This window comes from Convolutriloba macropyga, chromosome 11 (assembly GCF_964194025.1).
Source record: "Convolutriloba macropyga chromosome 11, txConMacr16.3, whole genome shotgun sequence".
Classification (NCBI taxonomy): Eukaryota; Metazoa; Xenacoelomorpha; order Acoela; family Convolutidae; genus Convolutriloba; species Convolutriloba macropyga.
In genome coordinates, this window is record NC_134478.1 from 4,917,073 (window position 1) to 4,940,204 (window position 23,132).

At 36.5% G+C, this 23,132-nt stretch overlaps 3 protein-coding genes across 5 annotated transcripts in view; 2 read left to right on the plus strand and 1 right to left on the minus strand.

Annotated features, from left to right (window-relative positions):
• The window catches only part of LOC142349909 (AP-3 complex subunit mu-1-like), a 378,054-nt gene that overhangs the window by 154,193 nt on the left and 200,729 nt on the right, over positions 1–23,132 (minus strand). The window lies entirely within an intron of this gene.
• The window catches only part of LOC142349728 (uncharacterized), a 236,666-nt gene that overhangs the window by 58,039 nt on the left and 155,495 nt on the right, over positions 1–23,132 (plus strand). The gene's annotated exons all lie outside the window — the stretch shown is intronic.
• LOC142349726 (uncharacterized) overlaps positions 16,216–23,132 on the plus strand; it is a 117,769-nt gene continuing 110,852 nt past the window's right edge. The window contains exon 1 of one of the 2 annotated variants that reach the window (XM_075401462.1): positions 16,216–18,413. The gene's annotated coding sequence lies outside the window, so the exon portion shown is untranslated. The remainder of the gene's footprint in view (positions 18,414–23,132) is intronic. The other variant, XM_075401465.1, reaches the window with a different exon arrangement.

Consider the following 23,132-nt stretch of genomic DNA (forward strand, 5'->3'; position numbering starts at 1 on the left):
GTTACCATAACATTTAAAGAGTCACAGGTCAAAACATGATTTAATTGAAATCCCACTAAAGTGAAAATATACATTCAACATAAAATAATTAACAATCAGGCCACCAGATATTGCTGTTAAAAATTGTCAGTACTAAGAGTGAATCCCGCGGGCTTAAAGCTGTACTAGTAATGATCGCGTTACTAAATTGTGGTTAAACCTGACTACTCGCAAAGGTACCCGCAAAAAAAGGAGTGAGCATTTTTCACAGTTAAGTATAACTATCTCGAAAATGTGACTGCACAAAATGACAAAAAAATCTTGGGTAAGTTTGGTCGTTTAAATGTTACGTTCTCCCAAGTTCACTGTTAATAAACACTCACTGCACCAAACAAATCTGTAAGAATACTGTCTCTGAGTTTTATAGGAACTATTTTCATTAAATTATACATAGTGTCATATAATGATATTATTTGTATTTTTATTGATGCAGTGATGCTTATAGGATGTCTTATTTGTTTCTGATTTTGTTTTGCCCTCTGATCTTATATACCTCAAATATTGTGCAGATTATTTTTACTCAAGTGTCTGTAAATATATTTTCTGATTTTGAAAACTTTATCAATTTTTCAGCTTCACTGCTCATTTTCTTCAATTTGGCAATTCGCCTTTAGTTAAAAAATTTTTGCAAACTTTGCTTTTCAATGATTTAATTTAATTGTTAATTGAAATATTGAAAGACGAGCCAACTGCTCATACTAAGGTCAATTCTCAAAAATAGTCGCAACAGTAAAAGAGATAAAGAGTTCTTTTTGCTTTTGATTAAAATTTTCCAACAAAGCCATTCACAAAAACTTGTATTGGATGGCAAACCTTTACAAAATAGCCGATCGAATTTGTCTAGATGTAACCGGATTTGCATTTGATCTTAAATATGCATAAAGACAACTAGACTTTCACACAGACACAGTGAAGCGTTCCAACTTTATAATAAACAGCGGAGACATTATTGGCACCCATTGTTTCAAAACTGGATTTTATCGCCTTTCTAGACGTACCGGCATTATTTCAAAAGACCATTAACGACACTTTTCTTGCTCTACAAATTTGTTGATTTTAATCGAAGTTCTGATTAGGATTAGTGGCAAAACAAAGCACATCTTCAACAATATTTGCTTGTCTTAAAAAATGGGATGCCGACCATCTACGAGATAACCTTCTAAATAAGCATTTGCTTGACGAGTGTCGCCTCCGCGTCGGTGCAAGCGGGCAGCGCATGGCCATATGTCTTGCGCGTCAAAGAACACACAGGTGTCTCAAAACAGCAATGACAACCCTACCGAAAGGAAGACTGGCATAACCTCCTGGAACCCAACAGAGGAATAAGCGAATAGCCGACCGGAGTTTGTTTTCAAAATTCAAATTGTCGAGAGCGCCTCGGACCCGACACAGGAGCTAGGCATCGAACCACCTTGGAGGAAATGCAGTTGCAATCCATACATCCTAATCCTGAACCCACCCGCAGACGAAGGACAGAGCGCACACCAGAAGAAAACAGGAGCGCAACGAGAGAAGAAAAGAGAAGCGACGCTAAAAGAAAGAACAACCTTCGACTCAGTGGGTGCGAGTAAAGATTGTGACGTGGAACCTGCAAGGAATATACTTGAGTGAAAAGAGTAACAAAAAATAAAAATAGAAGAATTGAGCAGAGCACTAGTAACAAAATCTGGTTCAAAAAGCTCTCTCCAAAATCAATTAAAATTAAACAAAACAAAGCACCCAATTAAATATACTATATTTTTCAAATTTCAATTTCCAAAATAATCAAAAATTTAGGTACAAAAACTAAACTTTTTTCCTAGTCAAGCTAGAGCAAAAAAACTTTTTGTCCTACACTCTATCTACACAGTGGATATTCAATACCAAGTTTGGTTCAATTTGGACAACTCCATGACACGATGAAAATTATCTGTTTTCAAAAATCGTTAATCGCCAAATTCGCAAATTTCCGCACGAAATACTAACTTTTTCCCTAGGCAAGCTTGGCAAAATTTTTTTCTCCTACAATCTACCTACGCAATGCCAATATCTGATATCCAACAAGAGTTTTTGAGAAAAGCAATTGAAGCCCCTTCTATCAATCTATATTGCATTTAATATGAAGTTGGGTTTTAAACAAACGCATCAAATCCAAATAAAAAACAACAAAGTTATGAGCAATTAATCGCCAGCAGACCGTTCGCCCACGGGTTTATCTCTCTACAAACTACATTCCAAAAACGGCTTTTTCTACGCCAGTTTGCCAGTATTTGTGAACACGTACTCGTACGCAACGGGAACACGTATGTATAATCAATTACTCAAACTAAAAAATGAACGCCGGGAACAAAATAAAAGTATTGAATATAAGCAGTCCTTAAGAGGTTCAGTTGATTGAAAAACACCAAACAAAATTAATTTTTTTCTTGAGTTCAAGACCAAAACGAACAGGAACGTCTCCAGTTCGAGACCAAAACAAAGAAAGGAAAAAAGCACAAATCTTGAGTTCAAGATTGAAAATATCGATAAACTTTAGAAAGGTCTTTTTTCACTCAATATAGGGGGCAACAAGATTCAACAGAATGATGAATATGTGTAGTACATGCCAGAACTATGGAAATTTATTTAAGAGATCTTTTTGGAGTGTACCGAGTGGAATTTTGTCTGTCGCGGACTCGCAGATTATCTACGCTAGAACTTTTGGCATCCGCCAATGTTCGGTCGCGTGCTCTGCAGACACTGAATTGGAACTGCAAAAGCAATGCTCGCATTTAGAGTTGTTGAAGGGTACCAACTTAAGAGGCCTCGTCGAGCTTCGCAACAAGACCAAAGATGCACTAAAATAAATATTGGGCAAATGGAGCGCCGAGTTTGAAGGGTTACCAGAATATTTAATGGCAGCAGCAGCCAGAAATGCTAAACAGGAGCAATCCATTGAAGTATTCAAGCGAGAATTGGCGGATTTGAAAGTCAAAGCTATTAAAAAAAGGCAAAATGAAAGACCAATTGAGATCAAAGCTTGAGCAGCTGGAATACTACAACCGGTATTTGTTCAACGAATGCTGAAAAGAAAAGATTCTGTCAATAATCGACAAAAAATACACTTAGAAAGGAAAAGACCAAAACAAAGGGCACGGAGAAGTATTTATTCGAGATTCGAAACAAAAACATTATGAACCAGCCTGCAACGCTTTATGAGATTTTGTTGGCAAAAACTCTGCATCAAAGGATCAAATCAAAGAACACTACCACAAAGCGAGCCTCTTGACGCACATTGATGCTGGTTGAGACAAGGAGTTCTTCAACACCATCAACCGAGCATATCAAATTCTGACAAATGACGCGGGGCGAGTAGCGTACAACATATTTCAACTCGACAAGGCAGAAAAAGTTATGAACAACGTAAACTGATAATTAAACTGATCATATGAAATTACAAACTTTTTGTATAGTAAGACGTTCATTCAACAAGACTTATGAACGAAACAGTTGTTTGATTTTGACTCAGTGGTGCACTCTTTTCTTGTTAAGAGGTGGCAGTGTGATTGTCACACGTTTATAAAAAAAATGTACCAAAAATACCATTAGTTTCAAGGGTAATGATTTAGTTTAAAAGTTGATTCAGTACCTGGTTTATGGCTGATACAAGGTTTATAGGTGTCGGAAAAGAAAATGGACCTTTGGTTAGACAAAGCTCGGGTTCTGACCCAAATCAACAAAACTGACATATCTTGTTTGACCTGGTTAATATATCACGATGATAGAATTGATATTGGGTAGCGTCCAAAGCGAGGATTAAAATCCTTCATTGAACACCAAGCTTTCCAGCAGAACTGAACACTCTTTTAAAATTTAATTTATTTAACCAACATTTTTCACATTGATCTATCTAATAATTCAACTTCTGAGTTTGCATTTGGGACAAGTACCAGGATCAATTAGCCAAAGACGTAGAGTATTGCGCACGAGCGGCTACTATACATCGGAAAATATAATCTTGATTGTCAAGACTTAGCGATTTGTCGTCCTATATCAATTATAAGCTTTATGTCAAAATTATAAGATAGACCTGTTTTGCAACAGTTGAGAGATCATCTTGAAGATAACAATATTTTGTACAAACTCCGAAGAACCTATAAGACGTTCATCTCAACTAAAACAGCGCTCCTGATGACGTTTTGCTGAACTTAGAATTGAGAAAATCCACTCTCGGCCTTGGCTTTGATTTATCAGCCGCAATTGATGCAATTGACCACGATATATCTGTCTGTTTTTGAAAATAGTCAAGGAGTTGGGCATCGTGTTCTCAGTTTTATCAGGACCTACCTTAGTGTTAGGTCACAACAAGTTTTAATTGATGACACTTTTTTTAATGCAATCATTTGAAATGGATGTTACGCAAGGTGCTGTTTCAGGTCCTGTTCTTTCTTTTCACTTTCTATCTGTTTCCATTAGAGATAAAATTTCTAAAGCTCAATGTGAATATATCATTTTATGCTGATGATAAGGTTCTGTACTTGATCTACAACAACAAAATGACTCAAGAATGTTTTGATTAAATATTCGGTACTCTGCAAAAATGGTTTACTGGTGCAAAACTTTGACTAAAGAGAATGAAAACAGAATTTATGAATATTGTGCGAAAGAGCTCTGTGGTCTGTGATATTCAACTGCCAATGGTTTCTAAGTTTTCGGATAATGTGAAGCTTCTGGTATACGTTTTAGATCATAAGTTCTCTTTCCTAGCGAGTAAGTTCAGTTTGTGCAGGTTGCTACTATTTCTTACGTGAAGTCTATTCCATCAGAGACTCCATTCCGATAGATCCATTAATTGATTAAGTGAGAGTTCTAATTCTCACAAGGCTTGACTAGTGTAATTCGCTTTATTTTGGGCTGCCCGACGTACTCACATCAGAAATTACAGCGGATAATGAACTGTGCATGCAGATTAATTATTAGACGATCACCTGGCACACCAAGTTCGGATTTTTTAAAGCAGTTGCAGCGGTTACCTGTACAAAAACCTATTCTTTTCAAAATTTTTCTTTTGGGTCATCGTCTGGTTCACCATCCGCAGAGGATTGACTGTCTTAACTTGCTTGTATGTCAAAATGGCAGAGTGTTAAGATCTCAATATATTTACAACTTTCAAACTCCACCTTCGAAGACAGCTTTCGGAAGAAGATCATTCAGTTTTGCAGTCCCTCAAGAATGGAATCGACTTCCTTTTGGAATAAAACTAACGAAAGCGCCTTCAGAAAGAAACTGAAAACTTCTTTGTTCTAAGAAATCTATTGTACAGCACTTTTGAGTATGCAAATTGTGCTTAAACCAATAATAATAAGATCAAAAATACTGCTACCAAAGCTCCCCTTAAATATATAGCTCTCCCAATATGGCATATTTGCCATGATTGGGGGCTATAGGTTATCTGAGCACTGAGCCGGGGCGGGGGACTATGATGGGAAAGACCAAATAACATTTGCGCTATTGCGTATGTGCATACAATGCCTCAGTGTAGTACGCTCCAATAGTCGACACCCTGCAGTAGAAGCGTCGATCGGAACTATTGCAAAAGAAGTCTCTAAATTTCTTTCTAAAATACATTCAAAATCATATTCGACACTTTGAGTGCGATTTTCAAATCTATTGTTCTTTCTGTTTCTCTCTCTCTTTCAGCTTTGCTTTTGATGCTTTATATTTTTGACTACTGTTGGAATTTTTGAAATATATAGGAGTTGACTTTCCGCCCACGAGATAACTGGCAACCCCTTTTAGGGGAGGGAATTTTCGGGTCTTTCCCATTATGGCCCCCCATTAAATTATGGCCCCCCATTATGGTATAATTACCATGAATGGGTGGGCTATAGGTTATCTGACCACTAAGCTGGGGGGGGGGGGGCTATAATGGGAAAGACCCGAATTTTCTTTTACTTGAGCTTTTTTGAACAGCTATATTTTGCGTTTGGTAATAGCTCACTAATTAATTGCTCTTTGGTAATAGCTCACTAATTAATTGCTCTCAAACGAAGTTTGTAGCAATTATATTAGTCCTGTTGGTCTTTTTTTTATGCGATTTTTCGCTTGACCGATTTTTCGTCTGACGCTTTTGACTTTTCGTCCTCAAAAACGGGATAAACAGGTAGCGCCTAGCGGGCATTAAGTGCTCTTAGAGCCTTTCAGCTCTGTTTCAGCTCAAACTGTTTTGGAGACTTATACTTATACTTATGGTGTGAAGGGCGGTTCTGAGAGGTTGAGAACCCCCCCGTTGACCCCCATCCCCACCGCGCTGTTGCCCCCCCCCCCAACCCAGTGTTGCCCCCATCAGCCCCCAGTGCACCCCTCCCCCCCCCCCCCCCCCCCGTGGCTAGCTACTGACGAAGCCAACCGCTCGCCGGTCGTTTGAGAGCAATTCGCCCGACGTTAGTCGGTTATGTTCTTTCATGTAATCTACAAGAAACTACCATCTACCAATTCGCGTACTAGTGACTTTTCGTCTAATCGTTTTTTTGTCGGACCATATGACTGTTCTGTCGTCAAAAGCGGGATTAACAGGATAAGCAGGTGAGCCTTACTCATCACTAAGAATGCGATTGAACGAAGTGTTCAGAAGACCAACTCATTACGCAAAGTGCGGTTCTATGCGTAACTTACCGACCGCGCAGTTGTCCCCGCCACTTGCATGATTGCTCCAATTTTGAGATGCATATAAATGAATTGAGCAGATGGAGGCCGTTTCATCTTGAGATTGCTCGATGAGTATGGGTTGCATGTTCCCTCTTTTTACGACTCGAAGAGGCGTTATAATTTTGTTTTTTTCTTTAAAAATGTTATTAGTGAACGAGCAAAGAAACCTAAAGTTCAAGGAGTGAATAATTTTGGCGACCAAATTCGAAGAGCGGAGAAAAAAGTGCATACTTTTTTTGTTCATACTTTTTGAAATAGCAAGAGAAATAGGTGTAAAAAAATTTGCTGAAAGAATTTTTCTGTTCGTGCGGCTTTTCACCGCCATATTTTTGGGTGTTGTCTGAAAAAAAATATTGTGGACAAACGTGATAAAATTCGGTTGATTTTGATAGCTCTTTCAAGCTTTTCGATTGTTAAAGGGAGTTTTGCGCTAATTTGGAGATTTTTCAAATATTTTTGCGGATGGTTAGTCTGTATCAACGATATTTTACCCATTACATTGTTTTATTTCATTTACTGTTGACTGAATGGAAGCTTAATACTTCTAGGTTTTTTATTAGGACGTGAATAAAATTGTTTTTGGAGCAAAGCAGTTGGAGTTTTTTAAATGAAATTTGACAACAAAATTAATAATTTTGTTACAAATTTTGACTTCTCTTTTTTTGCGCTCATTTTATTCAAAGTTAGGGCTCATATTGAGCTTATTCTGGCTTGCTTAATATTGCGTGGGCAATTTTGTAGTCTCGATTATACGAATCAATTCTTGTTTGTAAATGTAATTGCACTGTATGAAAAATAAATGATTTTTTATGGTTACATGACAATATACCCAATGCCAATCTAACCAATACCAAAATACCCAATGCCATTATACCCAATATGCCAATATACCTCAAAAACTCAAACACCAACAGCTCAACTGCTGAAGGAAATTCGGGCTTTGAAATAAATAGTAGGTGTAGTGTATTGCGAGCGAGAGGGTGCACCCGGCGTACAGTCAGAGCTGAAAACTCTGAACATACCTGTTGTCAACGTAGTCAAGGATCTCATATCTAACAATAAACGAAAAGACAGCTCACAGACCAACGAGTATAGCGAGCTTCACCAACAACATTCCTTAGAAATTCACAGTCTCGAAATTGTTCTAAATAACGGTATCGACCTCAATATACTCTTAAAGAAACGAAAGAAGCCGAACAAACAACAACGAAAAGCGAAACGACAGAAATTGGAAGAAACTCAAGACATTGAATAATTTATAGAAAGTTTTTGTGAAAAGACTGGATTTAAATGTCCAGGCTTTGAACAAAACTTTGTATCGACTCTTCATCTGTTGTTAAGAGACTGGATTTAATTGTCCAGACTCCTAGCATTATCTATCCTTCTGTTCCTTGAGTCTCACTTTATTTATCCCCCCTTAACAATGACAAAAAATTGCAATACGTGTAAAAAAAATGATAAATCAAACATCGCCAAGATACATATGCGTCGCCTGTAATGTTCATATGCACTTCGAGCCAAGTTGTACTGGACTTACGCAATTTGCAGTTAATGGTCTCAAAGAAGCGGGTCAACTGGCAATGCTTCTCTGTGTAAAACGTCTGAGTAATAATGAAAGAGACAATTTCATAAAATGTCGAACGATTGACAAGATGAATGAAAAGATTGAAACAGAAACGCAGGAGATCAACAAAAAATTGCAGACAATGGAAGAGAGAATAACAGCAGTCGTTGATACAAGAGTGGATAATGCCATTAAAACTACATGCGAAAAAGTAGATAAGAGCTATGCAGAGGCTGTTGCCGTCCAGCCAAGAAATATAGGTGCTACATCCAAAGCACACTCCAGAGAGCCGCCTGACTTGGATCACAATATCAGAAAAAGCATTCGAATACAATGGGTTCCAGAAGACCCTGACAAATCCAAAGCCGAGAATTTTGTCCCCACTACGAATGAAGTGAACAATGTGTTAAACCGTATAGGAGTAACAACCCAAATAACGGAGCTAAAACGACTTGGTAAATTCAGCAACACCAGAAAAAAACCACGGACACTACTTCTGACGCTTCCGACTGAACATGATGCCAGATTAGTTTTAGCGAAAGCCCACGAAAAAAGAACAGCTCTAACTGAGAAAGGTGTGTTCATTTTACCAGCCTTGTCAAAAGAAGACGCAATTAAAAATTTGTGTCTTAAAAAACGAAGAGAACTACTTGAAAATGTTCCCCGCGATAAATTGAAAATTCGAAACCTCGAGTTGTTCAATGATGGCAAGAAAGTAGATTTAGGAGATAACCATGAAGGATGGTGACTAGGTTTCATCAATATTCTTATCAATACAAGAAACCTAGCAAGCCTGGAAAGAAGATCGAAATTTGCTAATGTAGTAATTCTTAATGACTATAACATTATTTTTGCTTGAGAAACATGGTTAAACAACAACATTTCATCATCTGAACTGCTCTTAGACAACTACACCATATATAGATCAGACAGAAAACAAGATGCGGAAAACAACACTCATGGAGGTGCAATGATTGCCATCAAAAACAGCCTAGCATCTGAAAAACTTAGTACTGACCACCCCGACTGTTCACTCACCTCCAGACTAGAAATTAACAAACTCAGCTTTTTTATTTCTGTGTTCTACAACCCCCCGAAAGGAAGTGGGTACAGATACACACAAGAGGACTTCAGAACACTTCTCTCAGCCCTACCAAAAAAAAGCACAGCAATAACCTGTGGAGATCTTAACTTTCCGACCACAAACTGGCATAACTTCTCAAGTGAGGACACTGACGAACAGGAAGTGCTAGAACTCTTTGAAAACAACTTTTTTCTTCAAAGTGTTGGTTTTTAACACCCGCGAAAACAACATACTGGACGTTGCCTTCTATCGAAATTGTTTCGTGCACTCCGCTCTTGACGAAGAATTCACAAAAACATTTAACTGCTCAGATCACAAGGCAATCAGTCTTCTAGTTGAGTGCCCTCATACGGAAATGAAACCCACTATGAGAAATTTTCGAAGTTTTGGAAGAGCCGATTACTCGGAAGTAAGCGAAATGATCAAATTTGCTGACTTCAAACCAGTGTGTTACACAAACATAAACAACATGTGCGAAGAGATGTACGACTTTTTCGACAAGGTAGCACAAGCAACGATTCCCAAAAGGACCAGGCATAGGCAATCTCTACCACCTTGGATTACACCAAGTACGTCCAATTTGATGAAAAAGTTGAATACTCAGCGTAAACTTGTAGCGAACAAACCAACGTCATATCGGAAAAACATCGTAAGAAAATTTCAAAACGTTGTGACAGAGGCCGCAGAAATAGATCGGTGTAATTATCAAGAGAAAATAATGAGCACAAGAGACACCAGTGTGATCTTCAAACATCTCAAAAGTCTTAATAAATCACCAAACCTCCCAAAAGTTCTAATCAATGGTGGAAGATCAGCATCCAACATTGAAGACAAAGTTAACTTACTAAACGACTTCTTTCATTCTGTCTACACTCCTAAACATTCCTTTAGCATAGAAGACATCAATTCTATGAACCCAACTTTAACAAACTTCTGTATATCAAAACAAAAAATTAATCAAATACAATCGGAGCTTGACATCACTAAGACTAGAGGCCCTAACGGGTACCCCCTATTTTCTACCAAAAAACAGCGAAACTAATGACTGATGTCTTATACCTAGTCTTTAAGAACAAAGCGCTTGAGAAAAATTCCCGACCGATGGAAAATCGCATCAGTCACCCCTATTTATAAGAAGGGCGACAGGAGGCTGGTCACGAATTATCGTCCGGTTTCTCTATTGAATATCGACAGTAAAATTTTCGAAAAATGCATGTACGAGCCACTACATGAACACTTTGGAAAACACTTGAGCAAGCATCAGCATGGTTTTGTTCGAGGTAGATCTGTAACTACAAATATGCTTTCCTTCCTGCAAAAGATTTACGAGGCAATGGACAAGAACACAAGTGACAACATAGTTACCTTCTACTCTGACTTCTCCAAAGCTTTCGACAAAGTACCGCATAAAGAATTACTCATCAAAGAAGGTCAAATTGGTGTGGGCGGATGCTTCCTCGAAGTTTTGATTGACTATCTTCACAATAGAAGACAATTCGTCAGAGCTGATAATACAAGCTCCCGGATTCTTGAAATCACAAGTGGCGTCCCCCAAGGATCTCTTCTTGGACCCCTTCTGTTCTGTGTACTCATCAATGACCTCCCAGATGTCCGAAGATTTAGCGATCCATACCTGTTTGCCGATGACCTGAAGATTCTCTCAATAGGATACATTGACACCGAATGCCAGGAGGACATAAATGCAGTGCAAAACTGGGTAGCGACAAACAAAATGGTACTTGCAGTCGACAAGTGTGCAGAACTAATTATAAGAGGGCCAGAAAAGGATTTTGAACTCTTCAACGTCAGTAAGAAACTGACTTGGTCGGCTCATATAAATGCCAGACTCAATAAAGCAAACAGAGTCCTTTACCTGATAAGGAGGAACGTCGCCTATGCCGTAAAACCCTTCATAAAACTGGGATTATACAAATCGCTGGTTCTGCCAGTCTTGTTATACGGAATCAATTGTACCACGTCATCAAAATCTGATTTAGTCAATCTTGAAAAACTGCAGCGAAAAGCAGTGAGGTGGATAACAGGACGAAACGAGCCCTACGAGAATCAACTGAGGCTTTTGAACATCTTGCCATTACCAATGTACATTCAGATGAACGATCTCCTCACTCTCTCAAAGCTTACTAAGAAGGAAGAGACGATATTGAAATACCTGAAATAAACAAAGTTCGAGGAAGATCCACAGAATTATACTTGCTCAGAAAAGTAAGGCGCGAAATGAATTCGTTTTCAAAAATTGCAGACTAGCAAACCGGATCGACAATGAAATAAAATTTATGGAACCGCGAGGACTGAAAAACCGAATACTAAACTTGATGTGGAAGTTTGTTAATAAATCGTTCAACACTCAAAATATCTGCACGTGGCAACTGTGTTGCGATTGTCACCGATGCAGAAATTTACGGACAATTCTCTAAAAGCAAGACTCAAGGGTCAGAACGACCCCTCGACAAGCAGTCGTAAATTCCCAACAACAACAGCAATACCCAATGCCAATATACGCAATTGTAATAATAATCACTTCGATGCTAACTTTGATAAAGAATGCTCATTTTGTGTTCAAAGGCGATTTGGTAAAGCCTAATTGTCCTTATAAAGAACCAAGCGAGACGAAATAGCGTCGACTTTTAGAACGACTGCACAGAAAAACTAAAAAGAGAACAAACAATTTCGATAATTGAAATGCCGCTTTTAGGTCTAACAGCATTTTAGGTCATAAGGCTTGTTAGGTCAAACAGCCTTTTAGGTTAAATTTGTTTAAACGTAACACATACAAGATAACTCAAAATTCACTGTTAACATCAAGGTACGTTCCAAGTGGAATTGGCGCAAAGATTAATGCACGCAACGAAAAACACGGCAGTGGTTCGAATTCCGGTGATTAAAAAATTTTCTCAAAAAATTGAAAGTTGAGTTAATAAAACGTTGGGAAACAAAGAATTGGGAAGACGTCGCGAATACCTGCCAATGCCAGCTATGGACGGTGTTGGTAGGGTTTGGGGAATGGAATCTAGAAAACTATCCCACACAGAAAGTCTACTGTCAAATTATCTGCTCTCTAGCTCTTCTACATTTTGAGTTATGCTTTTTACAAAAAATTTATTCAATAACACCACAAAACGCACAATAACAGGTATAGAAGCTCAGGAATGTGTATAGTAGTCACGTGAACGTAAATATAATTCTTGAAATCTGTTCATCAGTTTTGAATTTTTTTGCAAGGTTTTGAGGTTTTCATTCAGAATTCTGTATTTCTTTCGGCTCTTGTTCTCCTTTCCGCTTAAAGCTTTGATGTTTGAATTTTTAGTTTGCATTATCGAAAGATATCTTCTCCAGAAAAGTCTGAATGCAGGGAATATTGCCTCTAAAAAGGGTAGTAACGCCCAAATCCCAGCCTTCAAAAGCATTTGTTGTTCTTGTTAATCCTTCAGCTGCATCTTTATTGTGGTTCCAGAGTGGCAAAGGGTGTTGAGGTTCTCTAATGATCCGGCCAGTTTTTCACCTCGGATATACGTCCTCTAGATGTACGAAGTTAGTTCGTCTATCATCTGGAAGTTCTCTATATCTATTTTGACAATTTCACAGACATCTTGTATTTCCTCAAAGCTCGAAATAGGCCGATACCATTGGTTCAGGGACAAAACTGAGTGCAGGAATCATTCGCAACGTCAATGCTATTTCGGGGTTAATTTCGTGAATCTTCTTCAGGCCGAGTTCGCATTTCTTCCTGTTAAAACATCGAGACAAGTGTAAATAGCATCCTTTTATCCTACTTAAAACACAAGCGTAAATAGTCTCCTTTGATCTCGCTTGCTGGATATTGTTCTGAGAAGATATCGATTGCCGCCTTTTCAAAATCCAGGAGAATTTGTTCCGGCCAAGCTCCACCAGTAAGTTGATTCAAGCCAACAATAAGCTTCCGATACAAGTTCTCTTTTGTTGCTAAGTAGATCATAAATACAAGGTGGATAAAATCCTCCAATCTGAATGTGAATTGTGTAAAATTGGCAAAACTGTATCGGAGATATTTTGAATGTTCTGTCAGAGACAGAGCGCATAGCTGGTTTTCAGGAATTCTATATTTACTTGTGTTGTCAAAAATCAGCATTCTCTCGTCAGTTGTTCCCGGGTCATAAAGGAAGAATTCTTTAAACTTGGCGGGTACTTCGAAATGTCTGTCTGTAATTGGCGGCTACTGTAAGTTCATGGATGCTTTTCGGCGGTTTAGTGTCCGATATATAGCAGACCTGGTCGGTAACGACAGCTGCGTTGCAAAATCGGACCTTGTTGGTAACAGGCTGCCGGCAATTATCAATATTCACTGGATTCTGTTCCGTTCTCGCGGTCTCCTTAATTTGACGAAGAATCTGTTTCGCTTGTACTTTTCCGGCAACAACTTTGTTGCTGTGCTCGTTTTTCTTTGATAGTAATTATTTTCCAGTGGTAATGGTCATAACTTTACATTCATAGGAGCTCCATTTTGAGCATTTCCAATGCGTTGTAGTCTTTGTTTCCAACTTCTTTTGAAACTCATGTCCATCAAGGATTAAAGTTAATCGGTTTTGCTGGGACGCGCCCCAAGTACTTTCAGGAATTCTATATTTACTTGTGTTGTCAAAAATCAGCATTCTCTCGTCAGTTGTTCCCGGGTCATAAAGGAAGAATTCTTTAAACTTGGCGGGTACTTCGAAATGTCTGTCTGTAATTGGCGGCTACTGTAAGTTCATGGATGCTTTTCGGCGGTTTAGTGTCCGATATATAGCAGATCTGGTCGGTAACGACAGCTGCGTTGCAAAATCGAACCTTGTTGGTAACAGGCTTCTGGCAATTATCAATATTCACTGGGTTCTGTTCCGTTCTCGCGGTCTCCTTAATTTGACGAAGAATCTGTTTCGCTTGTACTTTTCCGGCAACAACTTTGTTGCTGTGCTCGTTTTTCTTTGATAGTAATTATTTTCCAGTGGTAATGGTCATAACTTTACATTCATAGGAGCTCCATTTTGAGCATTTCCAATGCGTTGTAGTCTTTGTTTCCAACTTCTTTTGAAACTCATGTCCATCAAGGATTAAAGTTAATCGGTTTTGCTGGGACGCGCCCCAAGTACTTTCGCCCAAGTTTAGCCTCTCTTTTTGGCAAGGTTTAAAGAGTAGAATGACGCGTCCAAATATTGAGCAGTTAAATTTCTGTGATAATTTTGCGTCTAATTAGTTAATTTGTACTTTATGGTAGACTGGTACCTTAATTGTGGGATTGCACGTTAATTTCAAGATTATAATTGTTAAATTATAAATGGGGTAGTTTGGCATTGGGTATAATTGAATTGGGTGTTATGGCATTGGGTATTTTGGCTTATCGGTTGTTTTTGAATAGGGTATTATGGTATTGGGTACATTGTCCTGAAACCCATTAGGCATTGTTATTTTAAGTGGATCGAATATTAAAAATGGAAATTAGAGGAGTGAAGAACATTTAAAGATTGCTTTGATGAACTAACATAAGAAGTGGAGATAGAGAGAGAGAGAGAGAGAGAGAGAGAGAGAGAGAGAGAGAGAGGATGGTTTTGATGTTTCCACTATTTGTCAAGAGAGAGTAGATGTGAAAAAATTTTCGATATTCGTTTGATTTTGTTTACGTGTGGCTTTTCAGAGAACTTTTTGCTGTATTTTTCAAAACTTAGCAAAATAATAGAGTCAAAATAATAGCAATTATTTACTATATTATCATTGGCCGTAATTTTGACCGTCATAGATAGTTACTATGCATTAAATTCGAATTTGTGCTTTCAAAACTATATCGCTGTTTATGACCAATAATTTTGGATTTTCATATTTAAAATAGTAATATGGCAAGATTTTGAACTGATATTTTTTGGAAAGAATAGAATTGCTGGATTTCTGAATTGTTTTTACCTGGGAAAATTAAAGAACGTTTTAGAGAATGTTTAATTTTTTGGTCATTTTGATGCAGTTTTATCTAATTGTGATTTGTTTTTGCGTTTTTTTAGGATGTTTACTCTGTGCAATTTGTTATTTGTTCTGGTTAGTTTTGTATGAGGAGGGGTTTTAATTGTGCATTGTGGGAACTGTTGGGAAGCTATAAAAGTTTTTTTTGAAGTTGAAGTTTTTTTTGTAATTCTTCGACTTTATTAAACTTTATTGCTTACACAGTTCGTTTTATAGCGTAAGCTTCAACTGTATCGCGACCAATTTGTGTAATTTTTTAGTCGGTTTAGTGTCTGCTGACCTGTATGTCAAGTTATAACTTCAAGTTGTTTCTGGCATAAAATTTTATCTGCACACAATTTTTCTAGTAAATCGAAGTGATTTGCACAGGCGTTCTGCAGTTGAATGCAATTGGAATGACCGCGGAAGAAGGGGGGTTGTTGTTTTACACTCTTCTACAAATATTTCCAAATCCTAGTTCTAAGTTTTTTCCATTAATTCAGTGTATTTTCCTCAAACCGCTACTGTTGTTTTTATTTTGCGTATGATGCCCGTCGCTAATTGCTGTAAGAATTTATATAGCACTTGACTTGCCACCGCCGAGTTGATCGACTACCCTCCATGAGGGGATGTGCTTTTTTAAACTGACTGTTTTTTTTATAATCTAAGACGTTTTGGAATTGTTGGGTCAAAATTATATGCTTCCTTGCGATTTTCATTGAATTTTTGCGAAATGATAGCTATTGACTATAAACTTTTCAACAAAATGTTTAAATTTGTCTTTTTTGAGGTGGTGCTTTTTTGCAGCCTTGCATTTTCACGAAGTCTTTCTAAGCAACAGAATCCTGTCAAAGGTTTTCGAGCTTTTCATTTTGTTTTGGGTTGATATACCCAGTTTACAGTATTGCAACGCGGTAAATATTTGTTTTTTTTAAATAGCTGAGTGTTTGTTCCTTAGCAAAAGAGTAATCTTATGTTTTTTGCAGTTTTCGATCCTCGGAGACTACAATTTAAGTTTAAATCGGATAGTTGAAGCTTGATGCTTTTAATTTCAGTAACTATTGTTCTAAAGTGTCGAAAAACGGAATAGATTCCAAGTGAAACCGTTTGTGCGCTCAATCTAGCTTGTCTACTTGAAAATTCACGTCAATAATGTGCTGAGCGAAATTAAGCGCTCAGAAGATATCAGCTTAACAACCAATTAGAACCTGTATTTTACCCTATGTAAAATCAACGTTTTCTAAAAACAACCCTTCCTGTAGCTATATCGTCAATTCTTGTGCTATTTTGGGCAAGTTTTATCTTGTGCTCTATATCATGTATCAATTGTCGATTGAGAGCATTTCCTAAGGTTCTTCTTTCCTCAATCTATCGATCCTTGTCTCTCATGCTGTATAACATACACACGGTAATATGTGCTCTATTTAACACAATTTTTGTTCTTTTGTAATTTTGATCATCACATTGTAAGAAAAAATTATCAGAGCTTGTTGACTAAGTTTCACAAAATCAAAATCAATTCTAATTTTTTTGAAAGGCCTTCATGGGATTAATATCGGTGAGTATAAATCTAAAGCATCCTTTTTGTGATGTTCAAGGCCCTCCTCTTTTGAAATAGAATTCATATCCATGTAATGAAAATAAACAAATTTGCTAAAGCTTTTGTGTTGCAAGCTGGCGTCTTTCATCTCGCGTTTTTAGTCAATTTTGGATCAAAGGGAATTTGTTACCAAACAATTGAAAATTTAATCAGTGTTTTATGCTTTTCTCCGCTGATCTCTTTCCCAAATATTGCCTGTCTCGCTTTTCCAATCAGACTTTTATTTGATCAGTTACATTTCCACAAGTAAAAATTGCACTTTGGGCAAACTTTGTCGAACTACAGAAAGAATTCCACGCATTCTTCAGGTATGTAATTTTCTTAAAACCGTCATTTTTATATCACTCGAAGGAAAACAATTGCTTGACATTTCCTAAACCAAATATTTTGGATTTGGAAAGCTGTTTTAAAAGTAAACAGGCACTATGCTTAAATGATAACTACAAATACATGATTTTTAATGAGATTTGGGGGAAAATTGGCACCAAAATTTTATGCTCGTTCTATACAAAGGACAGCCGTGCTTTTAAATACAGATTAAGGCACTAATGAAATTTAACGATTGCGTGACTTGGAGCTGTTTTCACTTTTGATGGAAAGGTGGAAGCATAATTGAGATTAGTTTTGCTCTCTAATTAGAATTTAGTGCATTTGGAATTGAAGAAGACATTTGAATTTATGCGCAACGGAGGCACTACTACTATTATGTATTTGAAACCCCCTGTCATTTATTCATGCCTCTAATCTGATTAAAGCCGCCTGCCTTTTCCTTTTTTAGTCTTCCGGAGAATTCTATGCGCTCTTCTTAAAAGATAAATAAACGCTTACTTTTATTTTTAATCGAAACAGTTTCTAAATGGCCGCAGAGTTAGACGCGCTTAATTCCTATCTTTAGATGTCTTTTTGAGTTCCCTTTTGATTGTGTGGAATTTTGGTCGCAGGTTTTTCGAGATTAGTCTCAAAGCTATTCGATGCACATCCCTTCAAAGGGGATTTATTTTGCAATCTCTTTGTTTATTTCCTAAATATTTGCCAATGTCTGCCGCCTGGTTTTGAAAACTGTCACAACTTAATTTTGCCTAAAATTTTGCGACGGCTTTTACCTTAATTTTTTACCTTAAATCAGATTAGAGATGGTTATGAAAAACTTTGTCCTAAATTTTGCCGAACCAAATTAAATTGATTAGCTGTTGTTTTGGTGTTGAATAAAATTTTTGCGCTTGACTTGCCTACAAAGTTAAGAATTTGCCCTGAGTTATTCCTGTCTAGCAACTCTCGTAATAAATCAATTTATAATCCTGCTCCATTGCCTAGCACCCTTCTGTGCTTGTGTGAAAGGGCACAATTTTGTCATACCTTTAACACTGCCCAGTTAGAGATATGCGCTTTTATTACATGATTAACTTTTTATCTTTTTCTCTCTTTCAACTTTATTGCTGTGATCAGAACACACTCGGCACAAACCGCGGCTTTGTAGAAAAATTCGTCTTTAATATCAGGTAAGGAGGTATATTTATGCACGTATATCCTAACGTGTTTGTGTAATGCTACCCACCCATTCTGTAAGATCATAAGAATTTTTCAAGTTTCTTTATAGTTTTGTAATTCAAAGGTTCACATTGGGTAATTGAGTCTGTAATTGCCATAGACGAAAGCAATTTCGCGTTCAATCGTTTTTGAAGTCTAGAATGGTTGAAGACATCCGAATGCGTGCAGACGCTTTGAAGCTACATTGGGGTTCGTCTCTATATAGCCCCGACGCGATTCGCCACTTGACTAGACCACCCAAGTGCAATCCTTTGACTGCAGTTTAATGACGAATTAACACTTTTCAACACACTTTTATTAGTATAGAACGGTCTAGCATTTAATATCAAAAGGATGTTTCTTTTGTGCTCATCCACAGTCGCAAGAGTTGGTCAAAAATTATAACAGGACATGCATAAAACACCTTAGCACATTTCAACGTGTTGACAGATATTTGAGGTTTGAACATTCTAAATCTCACTCTAAAAGGTTATTTTTAAACTGTTTTTTTAAAAGCCGCGAAGCGATAGCTGAAGCTATTATTGGCCTTCTCTTGGTATTTTAATAGCCGCACAGCGATAGCTGGGGCTATTATTGGCCTTCTCTTGGTTTTTTACAATTCAAAGAATTTGAATTGTATTGGGGCGCTGTCTTTTTTTACGACTCGAAGAGGAGTATTGGAGAAGTCCTTTTTTTTTTAATCAATTTATTGGAGTGATTTTTGAAGCGGGAAATAAAACTCGTGAAAAAATTTGGAGTGATTTTGGTGCTGAACAAAAGTGAAGAGCGGAGCGAAAAGAGAGTGGTTTTTGTTCATACCGCTGTCTTCGAGAGAGCGAGAAGTTGATGTGTGAAAAAATTTTCTCTAAGCGAGCGAAATTTTTTTTGTTCACGTGCGGCTTTTAAAAGCAGTTTTTTGCAACTTTTGATGATTATGAGGTTTGATTATAATATTGCATTAGTTTTAGGTTTGTTTTGATAAGAATTGAAGGTTTAAAGTAGTTAATTTGATTTTTAATGCTAATTTGGAGGTTTTTGATCAGTTTTGCTGATTTTTAGATGAAATTTAATGATTTGTTACCTGTTTTTTGTTTTACTGCTTTAAGTGGGATTCGAATAGAAGCTTGTTACTTAAGGAATTGTCAGATACCAATTGATTATAGTTTTGTTGGTATAAATCATTTTTTTTCTGAGGAAAAATGACAGAAAAATTGAGAAAATTTTAAACCATTTTTCTCATTTTTTGCAGTTTTTCCTTTTTTTTAAATCTTACACAAGTGTCTTACACGCCCTATTATAACTTGCCCATTGTATTGCGAGTTTTTAATTGCTCTAAATGCAAAGGAACCTTATTCGGCTGTATGTTTCCTTATACTATTAAAAAAAATTCATTTATTTTTTATAATTTTTTTGTTCAATTTTTCGAATGTCCTTTCTATCCTTCTTAATTTTTTTATGGCATTTGTGGAGGTTTAGGGTTCACAATAGTTGTTCTAGTTGTTTAGTAATAAGTATGGGCATATTTGGATTTGAATCATTCTGTTGAGAAATATGACAAAAAATGGCGAAAATTGGAACTATTTTCCTTTTTCTGCAGTTTTTCGTTTTTTTTTTCGGTTTTTTAGACAAGTTTCTTAACCTATTATGATTTGCCTATTGTTTTGCGAGCATCTATATACCCTATTCGCTGAAAAAAAAATTTCTTTGGATTTATTTGATTTTGTAATATTAAAAAATTTGTAACTTTTTCCAGTTTTTTAGTGCAAGTTGTTTTTGAGCTTTTTTTTTCATAATTTGGCCTCAAGTGTTTTTAAAACATTCACTTAATTGGTTTTAGTAAGCGCTAATTGTTTTGATGAAGTAATTTTGGCAAAAAATAGTTATTTCGGGATCTTGATTTATAACAAAATTTGATCAGATTTTTTTTTCAGAGTTTAACAGATTTGACTCTTTTGTTTTTACTTCTTTGTTTTATGGTTTGGTTTGGAGATAATCGTAAATTAGTGGAGGAAATTTTTTTCTGATGAGTAGTTGGATGGCAGTTTAATAGATTTTCACTTCGAGTCGTTTCCGGAATTCTTCCGGCTATGTTTTTTTTTTTAAGATCTGTTCACACATTTTCATGATTTTTGAAGTCAAATTGGAGTAGTGATTTTGGTCACGCCGAAACAGGAAATGGAGCGAAAAAGCGAGTGGTTTTGCGGCGTGAATTTTTTTTTCGCTCTAATTTTAAAGTAGAGTGAGAAAACGGTGTTTGAACAAAAATTCGCTTTATCGCTAGTGGTTTTTTGTTCACATGCGGCAATTTCACTCTGATTTTTACTGTTTTTTCGATTTTTTGGATCGGATTTTTTTCTAAATGGTTTTCCCAATCCATTCAAAGCTCATTCTAGGCCTAGTTTTTTGTGTGAATTAAATTTTCATTTCTCGTTAGTGGTTTTTTTGTTCACATGCGGCATTTTCACATTGATTTTCTGTTTTTTTTTTCTTATTTTTTTTATCAGAATTTTTTAAAAATGGTTTTCTCAATTCACTCTTAGTCCATTCTAGGTCTGGTTTTTCTGTTTAGTCAATGAAAATTCTTTGAATTGTACGTCAGGACTTGTCCTGCTATGTTTTTTTATTTCGTCGTCATGATTTTTGTTACGACCATATGACGTCACAGCCACTTTTTGTTCATTCGTTCATGCAATGTCAACTGAATTGCATGTGTGACGTCATTTTTCGCTCTTAGTGGAGCGAGTTTTTTTGTTCATGCGCGTGATTAAATTTTTGGTCACACTTGACTTACCTCACTCTCAAAAATGACTTCCTCACTTTGAAATTGACTTTTATTTACTTTAATTCAAAGAGATAAGGTCAAATAGGTGTGTGTCACTCTAAATGAATGTTATTTGAGACCAGCTAATAGAGGCAGCAATAACTTATACAGATTTTTGATCCAAATATAACAGATCAGCCTTCAGTGAAAAGACGAATTTTTTTGGTCTGTCTTTTTTACTGTTTTTTTAGACTGCCGATCTACGAATCTATTGCGGCTGTTTTCTGGCAATCTGCCAGCTATGTTTTTTTTACAATTCAAAGAATTTGAGTTGTATTGGGGCGTTGTCTTTTTACGACTCGAAGAGGAGTATTGGTTGAGTGTCTTTTTTGATCGGTAATTTTGTTGGAGTGTATTTGAAACAGGAAGTGAAATGCGTGAAAAAGTGTTTAGGTCAAATTGCTGAGGAGCAGAGAGAAGAGAGTGGTTTTCTATTCATGTTGTGTTTTTGAAAGAGAGAGAGAAAAGTAAGTGTGAAAAAATTTTCGTTGAGAGCGATTTTTTTTGATCCCGTGCGGCATTTTCAAAGCAATTGTTTTTAGTTTAAACTAATTTCTAATAGCCGCGTCAGCAAATCCAGGTGGCTATTATTGCGCTCCTAATTTTTTTTACTTCATCTAACAGATTTTTGTTTCGTCCTACCGTGACGTCATTTCGGCTTTCAGGTCATTGTTTCGTTTTACGTGACGTCATTTCTGGTTTTAGGTAAATTGCGGAACTCACTTATGGAACTTTAATTTTTATGAACATTTACTAGTTAAAGATCAATAGTGTGCATCTAAGTAGTGCCAAACTTATGTGCCCTACTTCTTCTTGAGTATTAGTCTTGAGTTTTGATTTCGAACATCAATTTTGAGAAAGCTCTTTAAGAGTTTTTTTCTGTATAGACCGCATGTTTCATAAAATTGATACTACGTATCCAACCCAAAAACTCTTTCTCTACTAAAGAACTTATGGTCTGCCTATCTGGCTATCTTGTTTCTTTAGTTGTTTCAATTCATGGAAGGTCACAAGCATCTATCGCGGCTATTTTCCGGCAATCTGCCGGCTATGTTTTTTTCTCAAAGATGTCTTTATCGTTTACCCAAACTAGTAATAGTGCGTTTGAAAGCTTCTTTGACCATCTGAATAAAAATGATGTTTTAGGTTTATTTTTGAGCTATTTTTAAAATTTTGCCACGTAAGCTTTTTTTTCTTAGCAGTTTCTGTGTTCTGCTTCAAGTTTTTTTTTAGCTTTTGGGGAGTTCTGTGGTAGACATAAGTTGCTCTGGTGGTTCTGGCTGACTTTCAATATAATTGTTTTTGATAGTGTTTTTTCAAAGATAATTCAGTAAATTTAAACAAATTTTAGTCTATTTCTTCCGTTTTTCAAGATCTTTTCAATATTTTTGCTAATTTTAAACTCCTTGCCATAGTTTTTTGTTCTATCTTTAGTTTGGAGATGTTTTATACCTTTTTCTCCCAGATGTGCTATTGACGGTCAGAGAGAGCTTTTCACTGAAATAAATAACACAAGTTTTGGGATTCTTACTTTTCGTTCTTTGCATTTTTGCTGTTTAATAAGTTTTTGTCTGGTGTTGGGTGGGTAAGTGCCTGAACAGAAGCAGTAATAAAAATTTATTTGAAACTACTTGATGAGTATTTCTTTTTCTACATTGTTCTTCAGTTTTTCCTTCCTCAGTTTCCTCGATGTGAATGAAATGTTTTGTCGCTCTTTCAGTCAATTGACAGTAGTTTATTGAAGTTTTTGTGGAGCCGTAACTCTTAACGTAATTTTTATTAGATTATTTATCAGTTTTGGTTGTCAGTTACTTTTCCATTGTTAATTTGCCTGTTACTGTTACAAAGTGATTTGCGTAATCAATTTACA